We start from the raw sequence: 21405 nt of genomic DNA on the forward strand, positions 1-21405 counted from the left end.
TACCCAGAACCTGAGTATTATTATTTTGGTTTGAGATCTGGCTGCAAAGCCTTGCTAAACTTTCAACACCCGTGAGTTCTCACTTATCATCCTCCGTGTCCCCCTCCCCACCCCATCAGTCATGTGGTTGCTGAGTCTTAAATGCTCATAGAACGTGCCAGACTCAGCTTTTGTGTTGGATTCAAAGAGTTCTCTCCTCAGGAAAAATAGCTTGGTTATTAAAGAAAAGAGTTCAGGGAAGCGGATGCTGACGTGATGGTCAGGGCTGGGTGCCCTCTAATTTGTGGGCTTCGTGTTTTGAGAAAGCATGAAAACTTCTAGCCTGTGACACACCCTGCCCAGGACTTGTTACAGCAGCTAATGTTTATCGGCCATAATATTTTTCATGTTCTGTTTTAGGCTGCCTGCAATCTTGTCCCCAGTAAGAGGATGGGTCACAGCAGAAGTGGGTAGAATAGGAATAAAACCTATCCTACATGGCTGGTAATGACGGAATGAGGTAATGTCTATGACATGGATGGCATGTAGCAGGTACTTAAGAAATACAGCCTCTTAATACCTTTAGTTAGAAGAAAAGGGCTCTCAGAATTGAGGATGAGTTTCCTGTTTTCATGTACAGACAGTATGGGGCTGTTCAGAATTTGTGTAGCAAGTAACCCACTAGATCCAAAGCTGGATAGAGAGTTGGGGGGTGTGCGCCACAGTCATCTATTTTCATTATCTACCATGGAGCCTCCTGTATAAAGTTCATCCAAGGGGAGAAGAAGTCAGGTTCATAGCTTGGTCCAGGCCTTGAGGGCAAGGGCGACTCTTATCCTGCTCTCAGTTAGATTTCTCTTCAGCATCAGCCCTTGTGGATTCCTGTAGTGGTCCTGAGAAGAGAGTGCTATGTGTTAAAGCAGTTCTTTTCTCTTTGGTATAAAAATCATTTTGTGTTGGAATCAGGGTCTCAAAGAGATATCCACACTCTCATGTTCACTGCAGCATTATTTATAATAGCCAAGGTATGGAAACAACCCAAATGTCCATTGATGGATGGATAAAGAAGATACGGTGTACCTTTTTAGGTTGAATCCGATAATTCCATTTATGTTAACTGTTGCTTCAGGAGAAATAATGCCACCATTTTCAGGAGAATTGAATAAACCCATCGCAAGAGGGTTCTCTTACAAGTGAAAATAATTCCTACTTACCCCAGGCAAAATTGTCTTGGTCCCCACAGGACCACTGATGTTCACATAAAAGGTGGAGGCTCCAGGTTCTGTCCCACGACTCCATGGGATCTGTAGAATCCTGACTTTCATGCAGAGTAGTCAGTCATGGTATATGCACTGGTGTGTATTAAAACTGATGGTAATTGAACGTTAGGTGAATGAGAAGAATTTACCTTAAGATTTGTAAGCTAGTAACCAGTGCTAAGATTGGGAAACTGGTGGCCATCAGATAACCTCTTAAGTGTGAGGATAAAAAATTAAAATTTTCTTTGATCATAATTGAAGAAAAAAGATGTGGTGAATATATACAATATTATTCAGCCTTAAAAAAGAAGGGAATCCTACCATTTGTGACAAATGGATAAACCTGGAGGGCATTATGCTAGGTGAAATGAGCCAGTTCCAGAAGGACAAATACTGTGTGATTCCACTTATATGAGTTATCTACATTAGTCAAAGTCATAGAAGCAGAGAGAAGCAGAGGTGAGTCGTTACTCAATAGGTATAAAGTTTCAGCTCTGCAAGATGAGTAAGTTCTAGAAATCTGCTGTACAGCTTAGTGCCTATACTTTACTGTACCACTTGAACATTTGTTAAGAGGGTAGATCTCATGGTAAGCATTCTTAACACACCCACAGAAAGGAACACAAAGAAACTTTTGGAGGTGATGAATATGTTTATTACCTTGATTATGATGATAGCATCACAGGTGTATGCACATGCCCAAACTTATCAAATTATATACATTAAGCATGCAGGTTTTTTAGCATATCAATTATATTTCAGTAAGTCAGTTAAAATAAAATAATTCTATGATGCTAAGTCCAAGGCCATGTAACTTGAGGATCAATGCAATAGTATGTGGCATGAGAGTAGGAGAGAGATATTCTTTCACTTGGCAGTGGGCAGCACAGGTTGCTGGTTATCTTAGTAAGGGTCTTGGCTGAGTGACTGACATCAGTGGGTAGAGGTAGAGTCTTAAGCTGGAGCACTGTGGTGTCTTTTTAGGGTCTTCCCAACGCAGGGATACCCCTTTCTCTGGGCCTGACTCTTGTGTTTTGCTGAATGTGGATGGGATGGAAATTTTGGGCCACTGAAGATAGGTTGGTAAAGAGTCTCACTCAGGTTTAATTCACTATCAAATTCAATGCTCAAGCAATACCCTGCTTGACAGTGGAGGGCCTTCAATTGCCTGAGTGGTCCCAGGCCCCAGAGCTGAGCAAGAGAAAGGGGCTGTCCTCATTGCCAAGTCTCTCTTGGCCAAGGCTGCCCTCCAGCAGCAAAGAGAGGGGCCTCCTCTGATCCCCCTCCCTCTTTTTAAGTGTATTTATTTATTTTGAGAGAGAGAGAGAGCATGAGCAGGGGTGGGGCAGAGAGAGAGAGAGAATCCCAAGCAGGCTCCGCTCTTCCAGCACGGAGCCCAATGAGGGGCTTGAACTCACAGACTGTGAGATCATGACCTGAGCCGAAACCAGTCAGATGCTTAACCAGCTGAGCCACCCAGGCGCTCCTCTGATGCTTTTTATTATTTGCTTTGGTGTGGAAATTGCAGACTCAAGGTGAAATTCAATTAGACTGTTTTGCCTCATTTGGGACATGGGGACCTGTTTCTCTTTAATCTATTTTGGGAGACTAACATTTCAGAAGAGCAAGCAGCATTCTTCTGACACCAGAAGATGTCTTTGTGTGGATTTAGTGGATGGCATCCCCTTTCCTTTTATGTAGACATGCAGATATCTTAAAAGAAGGGGGCTTACCTTGGACTTATTAGTTTCCCCTGTGCCCCTAGGGAGGAAGAATCCTGTTGAGGCTGATGCCAGGTGTTCAGGCACCATTGGGTGATTTTCCCGAGGCTCTCCCATGGTAGGTGGCACCAGCAGCTTTGTTAGGTGTCAGCATCAGGGGCTTTAATGGGGGATCACAGTTGCAGAAGTATTTGCAACAGCATTAAGCAGGGCTGGTGGCTTTGGGAGCATCAAGGGACAAAGCCTTTGCCATGATTCACCAGGCCCTTGCTGGTGGATGCTGGCAGTGAGGTGGTAGGAGGCACAGTTATGTGACTTGCCACTCAACAGAGGCCCAAGCACTGATAGAGGGTGACACAACAGGAGAAGAGGAAACTGGTGGATGCTCTATGGTGGTCAGAGTGAAGAACTTGCTTGTGTGCCCTTGTGTGGTCACCCTGCCCTACTGGAACAGAGCGGAAACTTTGAACAGAGTTCCTAGGACTGATGTAACAAATTACCAAACAACTGGATGGCTTAAAGCAATAGAAATGTACTCCCTTACCATTCTGTAAGCCAGAAGTCTGAAATTCAAGTGTTGGCAGGGTTACGCTTCCTCCAAAGGCTCTAGGGGACAATTTCTTCTTTGCTGCTTCCGGCTTCTGGTGGCTGTTGTCATACCTTGTAGCTGCCTTACTACAGTCTCTGCCTCTGCCTTCACATTGCCTTCTCTTTATGTTTCAAATCTCCCTTTGCCTTTTTTTAAAAAAAAATCTATTTATTTTTGAGAGAGAGAGAGAGAACGAACATGAGGGGGGAGGGCCAGAGAGAGAGGGGAACAGAGGATCTGAAGTGGGCTCCATGCTGACAGCAGAGAGCCTGATGTGGCGTTCGAACTCACGAACCTTGAGATCATGACCTGAGCTGAAGTTGGATGCTTAACCAACTGAGCCACCCAGGTGCCCCCTGGCCTTTGCCTTTTTTTTATAAGGATCCTTGTCATTGGATTTCAGGCCCAGCCAGATAATTCAGGATTCTTAGTGTACTTATATCTGCAAAGACCCTTTTCTCAAATAAGACAACATTCACAAGTTTTAGGGAGTTAATGTAGATGTATCTTTTTGGAGACCCAATCCAACACATTGAAGAGGTTCAGGGTCAGAGGCCTAATAATGATCTGGCTGATGGAGTGTAGCTAGAGAGAGTAGAGTCATCGAGACCCCTTCTTTCACCTCATGCTGCTGCATGTGGCCTCATGAATTATCCCCATGTTTAGCCATACATGCACTTTGATCCTGAATGCCAGAGCCCCTTCTTGGTCCTGCCCCTCGCACTCCTGCAATCATACACCATCTTCTAAAGCCTTCACATTTTGGTTAAAGAACAATTTGCTGATTTTCACAAAGCCTGAGGCCCCTTCTTTACCAGATGATTAACATATAATATGTGTGTGTGTGTGTGTGTGTGTGTGTGTGTGTGTTCAAAGATTATCCTTTTGCAGCATATGATTTAGGGGACCAGCACTTTACTCATGTCTATGGGCTCATTGGCATTCTTTTTTTTTTTTAAATATTTATTGAGAGAGAGGGGGGGTGGAGGGAGAGAGAGAGAGGAGAGAGAGTGAGAGAGAGAGAGAGAGAAAGAGAGAATCCCAAGCAGGCTCCGTGCCCAGCACAGAGCCTGATGTGAGGCTCGATCTCACGACCTGAGCTGAAATCAAGAGTCATACATTTAACTAAGTTACCCACGTGACCCTGGGCTCATTGGCGTTCTTTGCCCAGGCATCATCTGGCAACATTTGCATTTTTGGGTCTAGACTAGTGATCTGGTGATAGAAGGAAAAGAGGACAGCTTTGGAGTCAGACCTGAGTTGAATGCTGGCCTGGCCACTTGGCTCTGCTCTGGGACTCTTGGGCATGTCACTGAGTCTCCATCACTTGTCTAGAGAAAGGGGTTTATAACTCCTATTTTTAGGATTGTGGTGGGGATTAAAGGAAAAACTACACTTGTGGCTCCTGGCACAAGGGAGGTGCTTAATAAGTTAGTACCTTTTATCCTTTATTTCCTCTCATTTGGGTGTCTTGAGAAATCACCTTCCTGTCCCCTCAAAGACATAACTCACTTCTAGTACTTCAGCTCTAAAGATAAACACACAACTTGTTCAGCAGCGACCAATTTTGTGCCATGGCAACCTGCTGTTTTTAATTATCCATCTATACTCTGTAACAGCTGTGGGGCACTTGGCCTGGCCAAATGTAATTGAGTCTTGTGTCGTGCTCCAGATGTGGAGGTGTTCTGCCAGGTGTTTATTTTGAGTATATAATGTGGCATTTTAGCACACACAGTCTTTCTTTCCCCCACCCCCTTGCTCCACCCCAAGTGTTCTTTCAGGAAAGGTCCAGGCTCTGGCCCCCAGCTCTAGGCCTGGGCCTTTGAACCAGTGTTGTGAGTTTGGATCTTTTTAACTGGTCTTCCTACCTCTTCTGGAAGTGGGGGCAGGGGAGTTCCTCAGCTCCCCGGAGACTTGCTCTGTTAATTAGAAAAGTCCCTGCTACTGCTTTGAGAAGGAGTCACACAGGGCCTTGGGCCTTGCCACCTTCCTTGGTGGTCTGGGTCAAGTCTCCCGGGCTTTCACTTGGCTGAGCCAGGCCTTGCTTAGCAGCTTCCTTTTTTGAGTAGAGGCTTATCTTCCTACATGGGAGGCAGCGCTCCCCTTTTGGAATGTGGCTTAAACAATTAAAAATATATGTTATTTAGAATCAAGGAGGCCAGTCTTGAACTTAGTTTACTGAGTGGTTCCAGCAGTGCTGGACTGAGAGTGTGTGCTTTCTCACGCTGCAGCTGCCCTGGAGCCCTGCCTGGACCTGGGGTCTGGCTGTCACAGAGCAGAAATGGGGCAGCTTTTGGAAGTGGAAATGTGTTTTTGGATTTTTTCCCCCTTTTTCATAATCTTTGTAACTTTGGGGGCAGTCCTTTGTGTTGCTGAAGGTTTTCCCCTCTTTTGCATTTGACCAAAACCTTTGGGGTAATTTGTTGGCAGTATTCAACAAATCTGGGTGATGGTGGCTGGTACGAAACTGGGTTTAGGTTGTCATTTAATTCAGTTTCACTGTTAATCCAATCTAATCCACTTCATTGATACATTCAACAATTATTTTTTAAGCACCTACCATATGTCAGGCACTCTTCTAAACACTGAGGAAACAACTGTAAGCAAAACAAAGCCCCTGCCCTCAGGGAGCTTATAATCTAGTACAGAACAAAAATAATAAATAAAAGATACATGTTATTATGTTAGGTATGTTAAGTGTTCAATAAAAATAAAGCAGGAGGAGAGGATAGAGAAGGAGGATTTGTCCTTTTAGAAAACCCCTAAAACAATAGATTGAACAAGGTAGAAGTATACAATTTTTTTTTCTCGTGCAAAATCAAAGAGTCCAGCTCTTTATCCCCTTCTTCCACCATCGTCAATATGTAGCTTGCACATCGTGGCTTTACATGGCCGCTTCAGCTCCAGCCGTCACATCTGGTGGAAAGGGAAAGAGAAGGACATGGCCCTCTCTTGAAGGTATTTCCTGGAAGTTGTGCACATTATCTCTATTTTCATTATTTTGGTCAGATATTAGTCACATGGCCACACCTAGCTGCAAGAAAGGCCGAGCAGATGTTTTCTTTATTCCAGGCTTCATTCCATGCCTGGATAATACTCAGGGGTCTTTTTCATAGAAAAAATAGAGAGTGGATAATGGGGGATAACCATAGGTTGTGAGCGAAGACCTCTCTAAGGGGCCATCATCTGAATAGAGACCAGGACGACATGCTTTTCATCTAATCCATTTAATTAATCAACTTACCTGAGTGCCTCCTCTGTGCTTGGTATTAGAGATGTAAAGATGAATAATAATGCAAGGTCTTGTCATCAAAAGCTTGCAATCCAGAGCAGAGGTGGCAAACTGGCAACACAAGGGCAGTATCTAGCCAGCATGTGTGTAATTTGTTTGGCTGACACATGTTTTAACAACTAGGAAATTTCAGATTAGTAATTACACTAACAATTAGAAAAAGTCAGATTTCTAGGTTCTCATAGAACTTGAGAAGATCTGGTAATATAAAATCTGCCTTCCCACATGGCTGAAGTTGAGTAGCAGCTGACCTTTATAAGTTGGTCATGAGCTCTGTAGTTTGCTCCAGTCTCCACCATTCCCAACTGTAACACACTGGTTTGTTTTACTCTTTTCTCTTTACCAGCCTGGTCCTTTAGGCAGTTGAATTTGCAGTTCAAGAGGTAAACGGAAATGATTAAAATAAAACCAGCTTCATGATTTTGCTTCTTTCGCCATTGAGGATCCACATCTACTTGTCTCCTCCTTGAGTGTCCAAGAGAATTACAGAAGTTCTAGTAAAATTTACTCTCAATTTCTGTTTTTCTTGATCATGTGATATAGTGGGAAAAACACCACACTTTGAGTCAGAAGACCTGAGTTCAAATTCTGTCCTTTATAGCTGGCTGGATTAGTAATCTTAGAAAACTTCCCTCCCCTCTTTGGGCCTTAGTTTCCCTAACTGCAAAAGAAGAGTGAGGGTAATCATTCCTGGTCTCCTGGTCTTCCAGGATTTGAGGAAGGGCAAACAAGATAATATAGGTGGAAAAGATTTGTAAGGTGAAGGTGCATCATTGTGGCAAGGAGCAAAAAGCCATTCAGACTCTAAGCCCTGAATGAGTCCTGAAACTTGACACAGGAATGGAGCATAGCCTTGCCTGTGAAAATTGGAACTGGGAACTGGGAAGCTATTAAAAATTGAGGTGGCTTGTGCTCTGTTGGTAGGAGTGGAAATTGGTGAAGTCCCTATGGTATGGAGGCTCCCCCCAAAATGAAAACTAGAACTACCATATGATCCAGCAATTCTACTTCTGGGTATTTGAAGAAAACAAAAACATTAATTGAAAAGGTATATGTGCTCCTATGTTCATTGCAGTATTATTTATGATAGCCAAGATATGGAAGCAATCTAAGTGTCCATCAATAGAATAGATTTTAAAAAAGATTTACACACACACATACATACAGACACACACACATACACACAATGGAATATTTCTCAGCCATAAAGAAGAATGAAATCTTGTCATTTGTGACAATGTGGATGGACCTAGAGTTATTATGCTGAGTGAAATAAGGCAAAGAAAGATACTATGTGATTTCACTTATATGGTAATCTAAAAAACAGAACAAATGAATAAACAAAATGAAACAAGAAACAGGTGCATAAATACAGAGAACAAACTGGTGATTGCCAGCAGTGGTGGAGGTGGGGGATGGAGTGACAAGTAGAATAGATGACAGGGGTTAAAAGGTACAAGCTTCCACTTATAAAATAAGTCACAGGGGTATTATGTAGGGTGATATTATGTAGGGATAGGGTGTATAGTCAATAATATTGTAATAACTTTGAATAGGGACAGGTGGTAACTGGACTTCTCAAGGTGATCATTTCATAATATATAAAAACATAAAATCGCTATGTTGTACACCTAAAACTAATATAATGTATGTCAATTATAAGTCAATGAAAGAAGAAGGAATTGAAGTGGCTACTTTCTTCCCTTTCTGGGGTCACATGAGTTATTTTCCTTTTTTTTTCTACCTAAGCCTATCTCCCTCTTCTTTGTAGACTGTTTCGTTTTTCTTCTTCTTATGTACTAGGCAAGAAGGGTAGTTCCAGCTCTAAAGCTACATAACCTTTTAATTTAACTGCTCCTGATCAATTAATGCCAGTTTCTGCATCTTTAATTTCAAGTTCTCAAGAGAAAGATTCTTTTTTTAAATTTTTAAATGTTTGTTTATTTTTGAGAGAGAGACAGAGTGCAAGTGGGGGAGGGGCGGAGAGCGAGGGAGACACAGAATCTGAAGCAGGCTCTAGGCTCTGAGCTCTCAGCACAGACCCCAGTGCGGGGATTGAACTTATGAACTGTGAGATCATGACCTGAGCTGAAGTCAGATGCTTAACTGACTGTGTCACCCAGGTGCCCCTCAAGAGAAGGATTCTTAACTAATACAGTGGCTTCCCCTGGGTCAAGGGACAAGCTTGAGACCATGGACGCAGGAAGCAGGAATCACACAGTTCAAATATGGCAGCTTAGGCCCAGTCCTTCAGCAGGTACTGAGCATAGCCAGTCCTGGAGCAAGGGATGTTTCTGGACAAGGACGTTAAGCATGTCTTCTGCAACATAAAATGCTTAACATTACACCTACAATGATTCTGTCTTGAATGGCTCTGTTGACAGTTCCTCTGGCAAGTGGGGTGGAAGGCTCTTTCTAAAGAGACAAGCCATCTGAGACAACTCTGTAATGAAAACATGATCATTTCCAGGTTATGGACATGTGTACCAAAGTTCTTTGAAAAATTATGCCACCTTGGTCCTCTGTGAAACATATTTAATCTATAGCTGCTGCTAACTTCTGGGCTCTAAAAGAGGGAATGGTGCTCAAAGAGGCTGAGGAAATGAAATGAGGGTTTCCATGGCTACCGGCTTGAGTGTGCATAAGATGAAAGTGTTTGAACTGCAGATCATCAATTCGTCCAAAATATTTTCCCTCTTCTATTTAACTTGTTTACTTGGTAAGCAGAGAAACAGAGCAGAGAATGTTCTGGTACAAATACATAGCCTGAGGGAAATCAGAACCTTTCCAGCTGCCAGGAACATCCCAAACAGAGCTTTGAGTGTTCAACAAATTTTGGGGACACTCAGAACCAGCTTGGGTAAGTGTAGAGACCAGGAGTTTGGGTCTCATTCCTATCAGTCTCTAGCTGGGTGATTTTGGGTGAAAACTTTACCTTTCTGAGTTTAGATGTTCCTCTTTAAAAGACATATATTCTGGTTGAATGTGAACCCTTAATTGAGGTTAGTGCTAACAACCTAGCTCAGATAAGATTACACTCACCTGCATGTGAAAAAAAAACCAAAAAAACACAAACCCTCAAGTCAAGAATGGCTTCAACACTTAAAGTTTTTATCTTTTGAGTAAGAGGCAATGATGATGTGATGAAGTCATCAGGGACTCAGGCTTCTCCTTCCTGTTTTCTGATCCACCATCTCTAGGGTGTGGCCCTCATTCTCACCAGCCAAGGTGACTGGAGAATCTAGCTATTATATCTATGTTCCAGGCAAGAGGATGGAGGGTGGTGCATTTCTGTAATTCCCTTCCCTTTAGTACGGCCTGGATCTACTGAATAGAATACTGCAAAAGTGATATGAGGTCATTCCTCAGATTAGGTTATAAACAGACTTGGGGTGCCTGAATGGCTCAGTCTGTTGAGCATCTGACTCTTGATTTCAGCTCAGAACGTGATCCCAGAGTCATAGGATCGAGCTCCACATTGGGCTCTGAGCTGACTGAGGAGCCTGCTTAAGAGTCTCTCTCTTTCCCTCTGCCCCCTCATCTGCTCGTCTCTCACCTCACTCTCTCTCTCTAAAACAAAAACAAAAAACAAAAAAACAAAACAAAAAAACCCAACCCAAACCCAAAAAGACCATATCCATTCTTCTCTCCCTCCCACCCCCCTCCCTTTTCTCCTTTTTCCCTCTCCTCTCCCGCACCCCGCTGTCAGCTTCCCTGGTGCTGGGGGAAGTGAGCTGCCATGTTATGAGGCAGCCCAATGGAGAGGCCCATTTGGCAAAGAACCGAAGCATGCCAACAGCCATGTGGGTGAACTTAAAAGCAGATTCTCTAGTCCCAGTTACACTCTGAGACAACTGCAGCCCTGGCTGACAGCTTAGCAGCAACTTCCTGAGCAACCTTGAACTCCAAGTGTCCTGCTTAAGCTGTGCTCAAGATTCCTGACCCACAGAAACTTTGATATATGAAATGCTTGTCATTTTTAGCTGCTAAATTTTTGGGTAACTTATTGTGCTGTAATAGAAAATGAATTCACCCTGCAACTGCTTTAGTTCAGTGAACTTTGGATAAATATAGAGACCACCAGAGACAGCCTAAAGGGAAACTGGACTTAGAGCCTACTGGTTCTCCCAGGTGGTACATGAACAAGCATTTGGGCTGAAGCTTTGCTCAATTTCCTATCATTTGGATATTTTCCTAAAATTTGTTTAGAGGAAAAGAATGAAACCACTGTGAGCACTCCATGCATAGAGCAGAACTGACTTAGCACCCATTCTCAGAGCCTGTTCTTCGCATGCTGTGGTTTGACCCTGTGCTCTGGGGCATGGGGCATAGATCTGGCACAGACGGGACAGAGGGATGGGGCCGACTGTGCTTGCCCTTGCTGGCTCCAGTGTTGTCAGAAGCAGGCTCTCTGGATCCAGGGTCTGCATGGCTAGAGTCAACCCTACTCAGACACCAGCGCACGCAGTGCCTTCATGGAAATCACACAAGGGCCCCCTTCCCTGGATGTTGTAGCTGTGCCAGGGGGCTCGCCTGGAGCAGGTGATTGAAGGTCTCATGTGTTCCCCTGGCCTCTGGATTGGAGCAGGATGGCTTGCAGCTCTCATGTGTTCCCCTGGCCTCTGTGCAGGACCAAGGGCCCTATCGGTGATGATGCTGCCTCTGAGGACCAGTTGCATAAGCCATCAAGAGGATGATAAGTAAACCACCTGGTTCTTCTCACAGGGCTGATCTAAGCTCAGAAGAATGGCCTCCTGAAAATAAAATTCTCTTGATTTTTCACCAGGTATAACTTGAGTGAAAAGAATAGATCACAAGACAGCATGAAGAGTATGATCCCATTTATCAATAATTATATGCACACACATATAAACACAAACAGATTTCTTGTATTAGCATTAAGATGCTAATAATATCTGGATAATGGAATGGATAATGTTTATTTTCCTCATGTTTTTCTTTCTGTAGTATTTTATTATTTTTTAACATAAGAATGTCTTTTAAGTAGAAAATAACAATAAATCCTCTTTTCACTTTGTAAAAACACCCTTTTCTCTTTCATTTGCATAGTGCTTTGCAGTTAAGAAAATTATCTTCAATTCACAGATTTGGTAACTGCAACTCAGAGAGGAGAAGTTGATTGGCTTACTCATGGAGACCATCCTCCACTCATCTTTTCTCTCTGTCTCCCTGCCCACCCCCCAGGGGTCACCCATCTAGAATTTCATCTGATATCATCAAGCTTATATAACTTGGATTAGTCCTTTCCCCTTTCAGTTTTCTCATGAGGCTAGTAATAAATAGCACCTACCTCAGAGGGACATTGTGAGATTAAATGCGTTAATGTGTGTGAAGCACTTAGCATAGCCCCTAGCATCAATATCTGTTAGTGTTGGTTATTCTTGTGTGACTTTAGAAAAGTCATTTCCCCTGTCTGGGTCTATTTCTTCAAATTCAAAATGCATGGATTGGACTTGATAAGTATTGAAAATTCTTCAATTCTCTGGTTCCAAAATTTCGTTGCTAACATATGAAACAAAGTTGATTTCAAGAAGATGGATTGCAGGAAGAAGTTGTTATTCATTACTCTGTTGAATTAGCTCAAAAATGATTTGAATTTATGAACACCTAAAAAGAATCTGGGGGAAGGGTGTTCCTGGCAGAGGAATAGCATGTGTATACACCCTGGCAAGGGCTAGGCAACTTGGAGGGAATGATAGGAGAAGCCTGGTGCCAGGGGTGTGGGCTGACAGCTCTTTCCAGAACCAGGTTCATAGCTACAGTCAAGGGAATGGTGTCCTGCTTCCCAGTGAGCGCTCCACAGCAGGTTGCCAGACAGCTGAGGTGTTTTGAAAGGTGTAGCATAGTCTCTTAGCGCCAGCTTTACATACCTGCTTTTGCTCATTTGTGTTGGACTCAAGAACATGAGAGAAGTGTTCAGTTCATGCCACATCGTAAATCAGAGGCCTGGATATGGCTTTTCTGTCTTCAACAAGCCCACTAGGACATCTGTGGGGATTCCCTGCCCTGATGGAGCAGATGGTGGGAGCAGATATGGTGAGCTAGGAAGCTGCTGGGACAGAGACATTCTGGAAGTCCGTCTTCAAAGCTGATTCGGGATGTGCAGCTGCATAGCTGGGAGCTTGGGAGCATGTGGGTCATGGGGAAGTTGAACAAGGTGGCCAACCATTGACATGATCTGGCTGGGGAACAGTGTCCTGGCCTTCGTTAATTAGCTGAAGATGACACGCCCCTTACCATGGTGTCATTGTGCTCATCTCGTGTAAGGGGATTGGTCAGTAACATTGTTGGCAAGTGAAAAGAATCATTTTTACTCAGCTTTTTGAGGATGGGAATGGAGTTAGAAGACAAATAAAAAAACCCCAAACAGGATGGAGGATGCTGGCCTCTGTCCCATCCATTTTTCTTTCCTATTTTTCACCTCTCTGATAAAACACTGATGAACTACTTTCTGTTTGGACGGTGTTGGAACACTGCCAACCAACTTTCAGTGCATACTCTGCTCATCCAAGTCTTCAGGGCACTCTGCGAACATAGTGACCTGGTCGTATTGTTCCCCTTTCATGGCTCCCCACTGGGTGGAGCAAAAATGCCCTAGCATGGTGTGCAAGGCTCTTCGTGATCTCATGTCAACCCTCCATTCCAGCCTCTTCATGAAGCAATCCCGTTCCCTCCATCTGAAACCATAGACTGTTAGAACTGGAATGGGTTTGGAAATCACGTAGTTCTTTTTTTTTTTTTTTTCTTGCTTAAGAAACATGAAGGATTTTTCTTAACAGAATCTTATCTGGATCATCAAAAGGGCAGAGATTGTCTAGCTGAAGGCATTATAATGGTAGTGGTGGGAACCCGAGGCTCAGTCTTACTTGCACTCCTTATCTTTCCTCCCAAACCTGCAACGGCTTCTGAATTTATAGAGGGACTGTAGGGCCAGGTGGCGAAGCTTGAAAATCATTGATCTGATTCAGTTCTCCCCAGTTACATAGAGGTTGGGTTACTTGCCCAGGGTTTCTGAGCTGGTATATTGCAGAGTCTGTTCTCCAAGATCCAGGGCAGTGGCCTGGCCTATGTGTCTTCCCATTCTCACCTGCACTGTTCCTGCTCTGATGTAGACTGTAAGCTCCTTTGAGATGTTATACAATTGCATTTGCAGGCAAAGTTCTTTCTACAAGGTGCAACTAAAAGTAAGGTGCTAAGTATCTTTGGCCATATATTCCTTTCCCAATTATTGGGTCTTTAGGATCTTGAGGGTGTGACCACACCATATTGCTTTGCAAAGTCATCCAGACTCACAGAGTCCCAACAAGGAGCCTCTTTTTTTGAAGGTTTACTGATGAGCCCTTTGAAACATCCTTTGGCTCTTAGGGAATATTTTCCTCCCAAATAAACTTCTTGGCACTGGACCAGATTACCTTAAAAATTTCATCTTTGCTGATTATTTAGTTTCACATCATTCTGAGGAATCCTGTTCTAGCATCCAGGAATTCATAAAGCTGGAGAATGTGCTTCTTTTCCCTCATCTCACATGATGTCCTTCTACTCTTTGGCCTATCCAGTTTCTGGTAAAATTTGGTCAGAACTGACTTTATCTGTTCCATTTTCCATGCTGGATGGGAAGACTCGTATCCTGGGTAGTAATTGCAAGCATTTGAATTCATTACCAGCTGATTATTTTTGGTGTAATAAATAGGACGGGGAGGCTGAAGTTGACTGGGAGTAAATTTAATGTTCAACTTGAAACTCTGAAAATGGCCTTCCTGACTCGATGATGGTAATGATATAGTGATGATGGGGATAATAGCAACTGATGTTAATTTTGCATTGACTTTGTGCCACGCTCCATGCTGAGTAGTTTACATATGTGATCTTTTTTCTTTTAAATCCCCATGAAAATCTCATGGGGCAGATTCATTTTAAAGGTGAAAAAAAAAAAAGGAAGGTCAGAGGGGCTAGGTCATTGCTTGTGGTTATATACCAGAAAATGGTGCAGCCACCAAGGAAAGGCACTTATTACAACTCTGTGTACGATACCACTTCCATGTTAAAGTCAAGAGAATAGCACGCACAATGAAAGAGCATGACAGCTGAAGGTTAAGTTGCGTCAGAGTCTGTTAAAGAATGTGGTTTTCTGAGAACCCTACTTCACCTCCATTCTTTGGAAATGGCCTCTGGGGACAGACTGGACAGCCATATTAGTACAAGATAACCCTTACCCCTGGCCAGAGCCGATTGGTCCAGGGATAGACACCTGACTATCAGGCAGTCAATTCATCGCCTGATCAGCAACTTATCAGACTCTCCATGCAAATATAAATGAGACATGGGAACTAGAGTAAGTTGGTATTGGGCCTTTGGCCCAAATGATGAGTCAGAGTGGAAAAGAAAACTGAAGTTGGCTTCCCTGTGTGCTTATTTTCACTTATCCAGAGTGTTCTCTTGTTATGAGAGCTGTATGGTAGATGCAAAGTGGAACAGGCTTTGAAACAGAGAAGAGAGATTGGTGAACTTGTACCCCATCCAAGGGTCGCAGTGGTTTTGCGGGGCGGCCTCAGAGAGACTAAGAAACCCAAAGCCAGGGAAGCTGTGTATTGGCTTCCCAACCAGCGGGTGGCAGCAGTGGGCCTTAAGAGGTTCCCAGCCAGGGGAGAGGGAAGCTAGGAAAGGAGAGGGAAGGTTGGGTTTCACATTTGCATCAGGCATTTAGAAAGGAACAATCTGCTTCAAAGAGATAAGCCTGGATTATGTATTGCCCTGATCACATAAAAAAAACGTATTAAATCCACTCTAAATGCGAGTATTTCATAGTAATCATTACATTTCTGTCCTTTTTACCCATAGGGGAGGGATATGCATGTTTGGGTTTATAAGCAAATGTATCATGTTTCTTAGGAGTTCAGGAAGGTATCTCTCTCTGAAAACTGGGGTGGAAAAGAAAAAAAGGACACAAGGATAAAACAATGATTTCAAGCTGAGCTGAGATTCCCTCCATGGGTTGGTGGTTTTGCTTTGTTTTGTTTTTGGCATGAGATGCACATAAACCCTGAGAAATGTACTTTGTCCAGTTAGAAGTTATTTTTCTCCGTCATTGATGATGTTGGATACTAGCAACTCTGTTTATAATGCACTGTGGGATTAGTTACTCTCTTTCTGTAACACAATCATCATTAAACAAGGGCTGCAGGAAAGCTGGAATCCTTGTTTTGATTGTGGTTACCGTGGCGACCAGTGGCCCATTGGTCCTGAGTCTCTCCTGTGACGCTCACAGTGTTTCCTTGTTCTTTTGTTACATCGTTACATGCAAGTAGCAAGTTACGTTTCCAGTAACTCACCTCAGAGTTTTAACATGCCCAGGCATAAGCAGGGAAAGGCTATGAGGGAGAGGAGAGCCTCCTCAAGGAGAGGGAAAGGGGTGAGGTTGGATGGCTGCTGTCATCAGGCCTAGAAAGTCCTGTGAGGCCAAATAGACCCTGTCCCTGCCTTGCCTCTGCTTTGTTACCTTCTCCCACGCTAGACTCATTGACTTTCCTTCTTTCAACTGGCCTCTGCCTAGGCCTTAGATCCCTTTGGACCCGAGTAAACACCCTCAGCCCCTTGGAGATTCTTTTTGTGTTGCATATTCTGGATCAAATGATCTGTCTGGTCATATAAGCCTGTTGCAAGGTCTAGAGCCTTGATCTGGCCTGGGACCCAGTTGCCTCCTGGGGACAGGGATGTGATGACCTCTCATTGCCACTTCTGCCATATAGTATCAACCACTAAAGCCTGGGCTTTCAAGTGTCCCCTGACCCTTGTCACACTCTGCCTCTTCCTAACCATAGCATATGTATGTTCCTCTAGGACTCCCACCGTTTACTGAGCCTTCCTCCTTTGGACCCTATGCTTATGCCTTACCTACCTGCTTAGAATGCCCATTGTCATATAAGCTTTACCCTCCAGAATTTTCCCTTGTCTTTATAGACTTGGCTGGAACCCAGCTCTGGCTTTTCTCTGCCACTGGTCTTTCATCCAGCTTCACATACAACTTGTTCATCTTTTCTGAAATATGACAAAAGGCGAGTGGAACAACTTTTATGTCACTTTCTGGCCTGGGGGGTAGCTGTGAAAATTTGTTTCATTGGGACTTTTTGCTGGATTTTAAAAGATGTACAAATAATGCAGGCCCAGCCACAGGTGAGAGCCACAGAGAGGCACATCCCTGTTCCTCTTCTGTCTTAGAGTCCTGTGATCCTTTCTCTGATTTTGGAGAATCAAGCGTTTGCTCAGAAAGCATTACTGCTTCCTTTTGGTTTGCAAAATGAAGTTCAACACCTACACAGATGTATCCTCAGCTTGCCTCTGCAGCCTGTGGAACTGGTTTATAGGATGACTGAATGCAGTAGGGTACTATCAGGTTTTATTTATCTCTCTCACCAGTGCCTCTGAAGGTGCTCCATCACACCCCTTCTCCCACCCCGTGTACCAACTCGGAACAGATCCTGTCACTTGCTTGTCACTTCTATCAGTGAAAGAGATCTAATTTTCAATTAACAAGCCCATTCCAAACCTAAATCTTAATCCACATTCAGTTCAAAACTCTGTTCGCACCGTCACCAGCTCAGGTTTGGCCTGTGGCTTGGGGACCCACTTGGTGGCATTCTGGCCACATGACCATAGATTCAGGAACTCACCAGCCAAGTTTCCTTTCAGAGCCTGTTCTTAGTTGTCTCTGCCCAGACTGATCCTCAGAGCTCGTCGTGTGGGTGGCTGTGTCTCAGGCTTTGGCTCTCAGCTTCAGTGTCCCACCTTAAAAGGACTGATCCTGTCTGAGCTGTGCCCTTGCTCCACTTCCTAGCACATAATTCCTCTCAGCTTTTTCACTATTCTAATTGGTTCATTAATTTTTTTTTTTTTTTGGTTAGCTGAACTATATCTGCTTTTTCCCATAGTAATATTAACTCCAAGATGGCAGAAACTGTGTTTGTCTCGCTTAGAGTTATATCCTCACAGCTTAATTCCATGTCTGTCACACTGAACGCACTCAAAAATTTTTGTTTAATCAATATGAATTCCTATTTGAAATTCACCAAATGGCCAAATAATAGACTGAAAGATAGGAAATTGCTGACACTTGATTTTTGGGGGGGTGGGATGGGGGCTGGAAAACGGCAATTTCGTGTGCTTTATCCTAATATTTGAAGCATTCCTTTTAACACTAACAGCAAGGTATTAAGATGGTTGCTGTCACTAATATGTTACATTTTCCTGAAAATTCAATTCTGTTCAACGTAATAAAATGGGAAAAAACCAGACATAATATTGGAAATACTAGTTGCAAAGGAAAAGATTACCTACCTGCAGAGTCAATAACAATCACCTGAAAAATTAAGAGTCTTAGAAAAATCAAGAGTCCTAATGAGTTTAGTTAAGTTGGACATACAAAATACAGCCAACTAGAAAATAATTATGAATAAGATGATAGAAGATATCTTATAATAGCAACAATAAGACTATAATAATACTATAAGACTACCCTTACCCCCAAGCCCTGGAAATTAAGAAATACATGTATATGTATATGTATATCATATGAAGAAAACTATAAAACTTCACAGGGAGTTCCTAAAGACAACTAGATAAATGGGATGATGAAGATGTTTCAGGGTGGAAAGACTCAATATTATAAAAATTCCATTTCTTTCCATAATTAATGTCAACATTTATTTCTATTACAACCAAACCATAGTTTGGGGGGAGGGCAGCCTGACAAAAACAAATGCAAAGATCATCTGAGAGAAAAAAATTCCAATCGACCAAGAGTCTTCTCAGAGGCATTGTGAACCTCGGGCCGTGTGGCCGTGAGTGTGCGCTTTGCCCAGGCCCGCCTCCAAGCCGCCAACCTGATCTACGACCATGTCATCACCGTCTTCTCGTCCCACTGTCACCTGTTCCAAGTGGAGTATGCACAGGAGGCCATGAAGAGGGGCTCGACTGCGGTTGGCCTGTGAGGAAAGGACGTTGTTGTTCTGGGCATGGAGAAGAAGTCAGTGGCCAAACTGTAGGATGAGAGAACCATGTGCAAGATCTGTGCGTTGGATGACAGTGTCTGCGTGGTACTTGCAGGGTTCACTGCCGATCTGAGGATGGTCATCATCAGGGCCGGGGTGGAATGCCAGAGTCACCGGCTGACTGACCATGGAGGACCCAGTCACCGTGGAGTACAATGACCTGCTACATGGCCAGCCTGAAGCAACACTGCACACAGAGCAATGGGCACAGGCCTTTTGGCATCTCTGCTCTTATTGTGGGTTTCGACTTTGGTGGCATCTTCAGGCTGTATCAGACTGACCCGCAGGGACATACCATGCCTGGAAAGCCAATGCCATAGGTTGGGGTTCCAAGTCCATTTGTGAGTTTCTTTTTCTTTTTTAAATGTTTATTTATTTTGAGAGAGAGAGAGAGACAGAAAGATAGAAAGAGAATGAACCCCAAGTAGGATCTGTACTGACAGCACAGAGCCTGAAGGGGGTGGGGGGGCTTGAACCTAGGAACTGTGAGATAAGGACCTGACTGGAAATCAAGAGTCCAATAGTTAACCGACTGAGCCACCCAGGTGCCCCCTGCATGAGTTTCTAGAGACCAATTACGCTGATGAAGCCATAGAGAGGGATGACCTGATCATTATACTGGTTATCAGGGCTTTCCTGGAAGTGGTTCAGTCTGGTGACAAAAACATTGAACTGGTTGTCATGAGATGAGATCAACCCTCAAGATTTTAAATCCTGAAGAAATTGAGAAGTATGAAATTGAAAAAGAGAAAAAAAAAAAACGAAAAGAAGAAATAAAAAGAAAGCATGATGGGGTGCCTGGGTGGCTCAGTCGGTTGAGTGTCCAACTTTGGCTCAGGTCATGATCTTGTTGTTTGTGGGTTCCAGTCCCGTGTCGGGCTCTATGCTGACAGCTCAGAACCTGGAGCCTTCTTGGGATTCTGTGTTTCCCTCTCTCTCTCTATCTCTCTGTGTGGCTCCCCCACTTGTGCTCTCTCTCTTTCTCTCAAAAATAAATGTTAAAAAAAAAAAAAAAGAAAGCATCCTGATGTTGACAATCTTGTAGTGATTTTTAAATTCAGATCATGGATGATTCTCAAAATGATATGTAGGTATTTCTATTCCATTCATCTAATGTCTCAGTGTCCTGCAGTAAGCTTCTATATTTGTTAACCTTTTTTTTTTTTTTTTTTTAAAGAGTCTTCTCAAAAAGAAGAGATATGTGTAGGGAATTTCCATGCCTTGTAGCAAACAAACTATCATGCTACAACAATGAAAATAGCGACAGTGGCCCATGAATAGACTGACATATGAAAGAAATGGAATGGGAGCTCAAGAGGCTAAATCCACTGGGGCGCCTGGGTGGCTCAGTCAGTTAAGTGTCTGACTTTGGCTCAGGTTGTGATCTCGTGGTCTGTGTGTTTGGGCCCCGAGTCAGGCTCTGTGCTGACAGATTGGAGCCTGCTTTGGATTCTGTGTCTCCCTCTCTCTCTGCCCCTCCCCTGCTCAGGCTCTATCTCTCTTTTTTTCTCTCTCAAAAATAAATAAAAAGATTTAAAAAACTAAAAAAAAAAAAAAAAAAAAAAAAGAGGCTAAACACTTTACATAGTAATTTAGTGTATATCATTGGTGACCATGAATTCCAGAGGAGAAAGGGAATGTACCCTAAAAGGTGTTTTGGGATAACTAGCTACCGTTTAGGAAAAAAAATAAATAAATTCCTGTCTTACACTTAGCACCAAAATAAATTTCAGATGGACTTAAATATTTCTATGTTATTAAACCATGAATATTTTAGAAGAGAATATAAGAGTTATTCAGTCTTAGGAAAGGGCTTTCTAAGCAAATAAACTAAATATATAACTCTGAAGAAAACAGATTGATAACTTTATAATATATGAACAAAAGTATGAACTTTTGTATATCAAAAATATCACAAAGTTGAAAAGGAGCTATCAAAGTGGGAAAATGTTTTCAACATGTGTGATAGCAAAAATAGTTGAAATTCTTAATATATAAAGGACTTTTACAAATCAAAAGAAAAAGTCAAATATCACAATTGAATGGATACAGGACATAAATAGGCAAGTGATGAACTGAGAAAGATAGACGATGAGCCTGTATATAAATGTCAAATTAACCAATAAAGGAGTTGCTTCAACTCAGTTATTCTTGCTGTGTGAAATAATGCACATTTAAGTTATTTTGAGTGGTGCTCTTCTTTTGTTTTTGTTTTTATTGTTGTTGTTATTTGCAACCCTTTCTGATCCATAATTTGGTACCAGGAGTGGACTGTAAGTGACCTAAAATGTGGAAATGGCCAAATCATGGAGAAAGAGTCTTGGGCTAAGATGACCCAATTTTTTCTGGTTGAGAAGTTGGTGACTCTTGTTATATCACCGCAAAGCTTTTTCTTAACCTCTTAACCTCTCACTTTAGAATCTTGTATGCCTTCAGAGATATAGTATGGGGCGGGGGCGGTGTGATAGGAGTAACTCAGGGTGTTAACATGGGTGGCATA

The 21405-nt window shown here is 42.9% G+C and overlaps 2 pseudogenes; one reads left to right on the forward strand and one right to left on the reverse strand.

The window, feature by feature from the left end:
* The window catches only part of LOC113592906 (keratin, type II cytoskeletal 8-like), a 53000-nt pseudogene extending 40207 nt beyond the window's left edge, over nt 1-12793 (reverse strand).
* Nucleotides 12794-12870: 77 nt separating this feature from the next.
* LOC106976730 (proteasome subunit alpha type-7-like) lies at nt 12871-19907 on the forward strand (annotated as a pseudogene).
* Nucleotides 19908-21405: the final 1498 nt, after the last annotated feature.

Source organism: Acinonyx jubatus, chromosome D4 (genome assembly GCF_027475565.1).
Source record: "Acinonyx jubatus isolate Ajub_Pintada_27869175 chromosome D4, VMU_Ajub_asm_v1.0, whole genome shotgun sequence".
In the NCBI taxonomy this organism is placed as follows: Eukaryota; Metazoa; Chordata; class Mammalia; order Carnivora; family Felidae; genus Acinonyx; species Acinonyx jubatus.